The sequence below is a fragment of the Chrysochloris asiatica genome, unplaced genomic scaffold (genome assembly GCF_000296735.1).
Source record: "Chrysochloris asiatica unplaced genomic scaffold, ChrAsi1.0 scaffold00079, whole genome shotgun sequence".
Lineage (NCBI taxonomy): Eukaryota > Metazoa > Chordata > Mammalia > Afrosoricida > Chrysochloridae > Chrysochloris > Chrysochloris asiatica.
Window position 1 is genome coordinate 4166576 of NW_006408597.1, and position 7803 is coordinate 4174378.

Sequence of the window (7803 nt, forward strand, 5' to 3'; positions counted from 1 at the left end):
TACTTGGGAAAACTAACAGGGTTACTGATTATAATGCAAATGTAAGAATAAGTGCTGTTTATTTAATAGTCCTGGTGTGGCACTGTGGGATAATGCACTGGACACCAAGTTGGTTTGAACCACAAGGTCAATGGTTCAAACTTACCATCCACTCCTCAGACACCCTATACAGGGTCACTGTAAGTCAGAACTGACTCAAGAGCACTTAACAACAACATTTAATATAGTTAATATAATTTTTTTCATAGGTATAGTCTGTGTGTGTGTTATTATGGAGCATTAGTAGGGTTTTAAAAAGTTTGTGGGGAAATGAAATGAAAAGATAATAGAATTTTTCCATGCACTTTTATGAAGTCCCCTGACTTGTAAATTTCTTTGTTTCCCAGGTCTGAATAAAGCGTCAATGTTGTGCTTAAGTTGCTCTTCTTTGATTTGTTACCCTAGTTTGATACCTGCCTGAAGTTCATTCATCTTCATAGAATCTTTATCTTAGGGGTGGTGTACATGTTAGAGTTGGGTATATATCTATAGGGAAAATTTGGCTAAGTCAAATCTTTGAACCAGCAGTTGAGTTCTGTGAATATGCAATGTCAGTGTTTCCAAATGTGCTCTTAGAAATTTAGACTTTTCCTGTCTGGTACTATTTCAGAAATTATCTATTATTATATTTATTCTTTAATATCATACCTAGCCTCTTCTGGCAGCATAGTGGATTATGCCTTGGGCTGCTAACCTCAAGGTCAGCAGTTCGAATCCACTGGTTGCTCCAGGGGAGAAAGATGAGGCTTTCTGCTCCTATAAAGATTTACAGCTTTGGAAACTATGTACAGGGTTGCTATGAGGCAGAACCAACTCAACAACACACAACTACTACCAGCCTGCTTTAACTGGTGGTATTGGGAAATTATTATTAACATTCACAATTTACTATGATTCCCTAACTAGTGTCATTGAAATATTAGTTTCCTAGAAAACAGGCTTTTGATTGTGTGGATCATGACAAGCTATGGACAACATTGTGACATGTGAGTATTCCTGAACACTTACTTGTGCTCATGAGGAATCTGTACATGGACCAAGAGGCAATTGTTCGAACAGAACATGGGAACAGTGGTTTAAAATTAAGAAAGGTGTGCGACAAGGTTGTATTCTTTCACCGTACTTATTCAATCTGTGTGCTAAGCAAATAATCGAAGAAGCTGGGTTCTATGAAGAAAAAACGTGGCATCAAGATTGGAGGAAGACTCATTAACTACCTGTGATATGCAGATGATACAACCTTGCTTGCTGAAAGTGAAGAGGGCTTAAAATACTTACTGATGAAGGTCAAAGAGCACAGCCTTGGTATGGATTGCATCTCAATGTAAAGAAAACAAAAATCCTCACCACTGGACCAATAAACAACATTCTTGTCAATGGAGAAAAGATTGAAGTCATCAAGGACTTCATGCTTCTTGGATCAACTATCAACACTCATGGAAGCAGCAGTCAAGAAATCAAATGATGTATTGCATTAGGCAAATCTGCTGCACAAGACCATTTTAAAGTGTTGAAGAGCAAAGATGTCAGCTTGAGGACTAAGGTGCGCCTGACCCAAGCCGTGGTATTTTCCAGTAACCTCATATGCATGTGAAAGCCGGACAGTGAATAAGGAAGACCACAGACAAATTGATGCTTTTGAGTTATGGTGTTGGAGGAGAATATTGAAAGTGCCATGGGCTGTCAAAAGAACCAACAGATCTTTGTTGGAAGAAGTGCAGCCAGAGTGTTCCTTGGAGGCCAGGATAGCCAAACTTCATCCCTCATACGTCGGACATATTGTCAGGAGGGACCAGTCGCTGGAGATGGATATCATGTTTGGTAAGGTGGAGAGTCAGAGAAAGAGAGGAAGACCCCCCAGCAAGATGGTTTGACAAAGTGGCAGCAGCATCAGTGGGCTCAAGTGTGGCAACAATTGTGAGGTTGGCCCAGGACCAGGCAGTGTTTCGTTCTGTTGTGCATAGGGTCGCTATGAGTTGGTACCAACTGGATGGCACCTAAAAACAACAAGAAAACAGTTACAAAAGTGTAAAGAAACTGTTTATTGTGCTATTATGGAGGCAGTAAGAAGTCAATTGTAAATATGGAAGAAATCGGCCACATCTGTTCATTCAGTCAAATAAATGTCATGAGTTTTTTTTTGTTTTTTTTAACTAGTAACGTGTCTAATATGGTTTCTTGCATATCTGAAAAGCATTTGCTACACCTACTATTTCTCTGTGTTTTGTTGGTATTCTCTTTAACACAGCTGTTATGACTGAAAGTAAGACATTCAAAGCATTACAGTCTGTTCAAGAATGAAGAAATGAAGTGAAACACATTGCTGGCTAAAAATAAATTTTGCAAATTACATCTGAAATTGTGTTATTAACGTGCTTATTGGAAATGAAATTCAGCTGTTTTTTATTCAGTGGTTTCTTTGAACATTGTTATCTGAAAGAGGTTGTTGGTTGTCTATGTAAAACAAAGAACTAATGTCTCTCAAAGTTAGAACTCATTGCATACACCATACAAACCTTCTCTCTATATTCTGAAAACTCAAGGTAGTAATACCTGAATTTAAGTATAAATGAAAAAGAAATTACAGATAATCCTAGCTATTGTCATAATTAAATTTATGACAATAAAAGTAATGTGATTTATTAATATTGCAATACTGCATAGGTTTGTGGAGTCTTTGTGGGACAGGAACTATATCATATATTTGTCTTTGCTTCATGGAAAAAAATCATTAGGTACAAATATCACTAGTTCTGATAAAACTTGAGTTTTTACAAAACAAAGTTCATTAAAAATAAAAAGGTCTGTGGTGTCAGGTAGAATGATTTTTTAAATGTCCATTCCAACCCCATCACCTAGTAGTTTTGTGACTTTGTAAGTTACTTGATCTGCCTGTGCCTTTATTTTCTTAGTGATATAATGAGAATATTACTGGCCTACTTCATAAGGGTTATTATGAAGATTAAATTAGATAATCCTAGAAAAGTGCTTAGAAGTTTTTTTTTTTTTGCAAATAATACCAGTACATATTAGAGCTTAGCTGCTATATGTCTTTTTGCATATATGTACCAGAACAACATGATTACATTGTTTATGGTGAATTAATTTTGCTTTTCAAAAATAGGCATGCATATCTAGATTCTAGTTTGACAGATGTAAACAGTTAAGATACACATTTAAAATTAATTTTGAATAAAAAATTTTTTTTAAGTTTTTATTGTGAATTGGGTAAAGGTTAATAGAGCAGATCATCTGTAAAATATAATTTTGACTATAACTTTAAAATGGAAAAGCTATTTAATAATTATTCAATTACGGTTTTTTTCCTAATAAAACTATTTTAATTTATTTTATTACACCTCTTTATTTGGTAATTTGGTGCCCTGGTAGCGTAATGGTTACACATTGGGCGGCTAACTACAAAGTCAGCTGTTCGAATCTACCAGCTGCGCCATGGAGGAAAGATGAGGCTTTCTGCTCCCGTAAAGATTTATTGCTTCAGAAATCCTATACAGGGTCACTATGAGTCAGAACCTATTCCACAGCACTTAACAACAGCGGCATTACTTGTCTGAAAGTTGAGCCAGTTTAGTTCAGGCTTTAAGGGTGTCTAAAGGAGCTCTAGCAACGTAGTGGTTATGAATCAGACTGCGAACCTCAGGGTCAGCAGTTCGAAACTTCCAGCTGTTCCGTGGGAGAAAGATGAGGCTTTCTGCTCCTGTAAAGATTCATAGCCTTGGAAACCCTGTACAGGGTCGCTATGAGTTGGAACTGACTCCATGGCACATAACAACAACAACAAAGGTCATAGTTTGGAGGGTTCCACCATAGTAGGAGCCCTGGTATGGCACTGTAGGATCATCGTTGGACTGTAAGCACAGTTTGAACCACAAGTTTGGCAGTTCATACCCACCAGCCACTCCTCAGAAACCCTATACAGGGTGGCTATGAGTTGAAACCAACTCAACGGCACTTAATGAGACATGAGACCATTAAGCCTGGTCCTTTTTATGATTTTGAGTTTTGTTTCACGTTTTCCTCTCACTCTGTCCAGGACTTCCTATTGTGATCCCTTTCAGAGCAGTTGGCAGTGGCAGTCAAGCATCCTCTGTCTAGTTCTTCTATCTCAGAATCATGGAGGCTGGGGTTCGTGTTGTCCATAAGTCCTGTGGACTAATTGTGTCTGTGCATCTTTGATTTTATTCACTCTTTTCTTTGAATAGGGTGCACCTCAGATGGCAGTTCACAATCTTTTAAGACCCCAGTCATTACTCATCAAAGAAAGATGTAGAGAATTGTCTTTATGGCTGATGTTATGCGTGTTGATCTTGATGGCCCCGGAGACACTATGGTCTTGAGCCGCCAGGCCCAGTGACTCATTCCCTAAAGGTGTTTGGTTAGGGCTAAGAAGTTTTCATAACTTTGCTCTCTGTATATATTTGCATCACATATAAATCCATACACAGAAATTTCCTCAGTTGAAACTGTATATAATAATAAATATATATATTTGTGGTTGTTCTCTTGTTCTCACCTTCCCACACCTGTTTAGCCTGTGTGTGTGTGTCCACTTGTACATTATTGTTATTGCAAGATTTTGTGTGTAATAATATTTGGAGTCCTGGTGTGGTGCTGTAGGATAAGTACTAGACTGCAAGGTCAGCAGTTGGAACTCACCAGCAGCTCCTCGGGAAGCCCTATGAGTTTGAACTGGCTCAACAGCAGTTAACAACACCATTGTTTGCCTTTACTGCCTTTAATTCTTGTGCTCCTCCCAGTGTCTTTTTTGCCTTGATCATTTTGTGCTGACCTCCCCTTAAAGTATTTATTGATACCTGCTGTTTAGTAGACATTGTACTAGGTGCTAAGAATATAAAATGAAAAAATTTGTTCCTGCGTTCTAGCTATTGGAGAAAGATGCTAGCAGTTTAATGCTAGATCATTCATAAATTTGTCTTCCAGAAAGTGTATATGTATAGGCCAGAGTTTTTGGTGGATTAACCTTTTACTTTTAGCATTTTAGCTGTTTACCACACTCTGTAGTCTATGTAATCATTCTGTCTTACAAATAAGGAACTTGAGGTTTAAAAACAGTTAAGTAACTCCTCCTCGTAGAACTACAAAACTCACTCCAAGATTCTGTTTAATTAAAAATGTATTCATGCTACTAGTCTACCCCATCTATAGTAAGGTGAGAAGAAAACACCGTATTTTGTAACTGTGACTTAGATGTGTGTTTCCCTATTAGATTGGGAGCTGTTTTTAGAGCAGGAACTAATCTTATTTATTTACAGGGTCGCTATGGGTCGGACCCGACTCGATGGCACTCAACAACAACAACAAACAACTAGTAGAGTACCTGCAACATATTAGGAACCCTGATATGGTTCCTACTTGGATGCCTACAGCAGTAGGATAAGCATTGGACTGATAGCCAGTTTCTTAGCTCCTTAGAAACCCAATACAGGGTCACTGTGAGTCAGAACCAACTTAATGGTACTTAACAACAACAACAATGATAAATATTAGTTGAACAATGAATGAATGAAGAGTGTTAGGAGTCCTGGTGTGGCGCTGTGGGTTAATTCATTGGACTGCAAAGTCAGCTTGAACCGCAATGTTGGTGGTTCAAGCTCACCAGCCGCTCCTTGGAAACCCATACAGGGTAGCTATGGGTCAGAACCGACTTAATGGCACTTGACAACAACAACAATAATAGAGTATTAGAAGTATGGGGAGTTATAGAGCTCATATAAATCATACAGGTAATAAAACTCCTAAAAAGAATTGTAGATTGCTTACGTAGGGTTACAATTTTTAATTTTCACTTTCTAGGCAATTTAAAAAGCAATTACTACTGTCTGAATAGCATCATCATCTCACAGAAGAGGGCATTTCAACACTTGAAAAAATAGGAAGAGCAGTCTTGTAGTGTGCACAGTTGGCTAACTTTAGACTTTTTTTGGGGGGGGTCATAGCTGGCACCTGCTCAAAGATTAGATTTCAGGAACTACTGTCTAATTCCAGCTTCTGCTTTTAGAGATGATGAAACAGAGTCCAGAGAAGTATCAGAGTTCTTAGAGCAAGGCAGCATAACTGAGTTTAGAACTCATTCTGACTCTTAGTCCAAAAGTTTGATACTTCCTCACATGCTAGGACTTTGTTGTTATTGACTCATAGTAAGCCTGTATAAGGTTTCCAAGGAGTGGCTGGTGAATTTGAACTGTCGACCTTGCAGCGCCACATCAGGATGAGACTTAGGCCCAGAGAATTTGTGACTTAACAAAGTTAGTAAGAAGTAGGAATGGGACTGGAGCCTAGAACACTCAACTCCATTTTTAGTGAAACGTGTGTATTCATTTCTTTGTATTTTACTTCACTCCATCAGCTCGCATTCAGCTATAGAGATGGAATTATAAGTGATTGATAGTAGGTGTCTATATTTAGGATTCAATTTTCTTTTCTTGATATTTTCAGATTTGAGGTTTACGGTAGTCTTCCAGGAGAGAGAGCCAGTGCCACTGCTGTTGGAACCCAGGATCTAGGTTGGAGTATTGGGGGCCAGCAGGATAGGTAAGTGAAAGAGACTGTTGAGGATAAGAAGAGCACAGTGACTGTTACTGGTTTTCTTTTTTATTTCTATGTAGATGCAGATAGTTGACTGCTTTTAAAAATTATCCCTTTATCCTGAAACCATTTGGAACCTTGACTGCCAAACTGTTAACAGCAGTAAAACTTAGGGTAATTGCTTTTTGTCTTGTTTTATTTTCCAAGTTGTAATTATGAGCTATGTTACAGTTATCTACTATTGCATAACAAACCACTCCAAACTTAGCTGCTTAAAACACAACCATTTTTTATGCTTACGAATCTAGACTCTGGGTCAGGTTGGCTTGGTGAAAGCCATTTGTCTGTTCTAAGTGCCATCAGGTGAGGTGGCTGGAGGAGTGAGGATGACTCAATGGTTGGGAGCTACAGTTATCTGAAGGCTCACTCACTTATGCATCGGATGTTTAATGCTGGCTGTTTGCCAAGATCTTAACCTGGGCTGTCAGCCAGAACACCTACACATGACTTCTTCTTGTGACTACTTGGATGCCTCGCAGTATGTTGGCTGGGTTCCAAGAGAGAGCATCTCATGAGATCAAGGTGAAGGTACATGACACATTTGACTTAGCTCTGAAAGTCACATTAACTTCACTGTTTATGGTTGAGGTCATCACAAAGCTCTGCTCATGCTTGCTGGACATAGACACCCCTCCACTTACAGGGGAAGTGTCACTGTCACAATGTCAGAGGAGCATGAAGCTGGACTATATAATGTTGCAGCCATCTCTGGAAAACATGACCTACTGTAATTTGTGTTACTTTTAAGGTAAAGAACATAAATAACTTGAGACATGTGAAAAAGAGGAATATTTCTAGCAAATTATGGTGTCCAATAAGAATTTGCTGTGTTCTTCTTATCTAGTAGGATATTGAAAATAAAATGCCAAACAGAAAGAAGTAAAATAGATTTTGAATTGCTTTTGTATAAATAAGCATTATACTACTGAATCAAAAGTAGAGACAAAAATTTATAAAAAAGGTACAAATTAAGTTTTTTTTTTTATATAAGTTTGTAATGTGAATTGAGTGATAGTTTAACATTGGAGATCATCAGCTTTACATTCATCCTATCGTATTTCCTTTCATTACAATGATTCCAATCCCCTCCATGCATCATCATTCAACAGCATTTGCTTTCATTCATTTTGTTTTTTT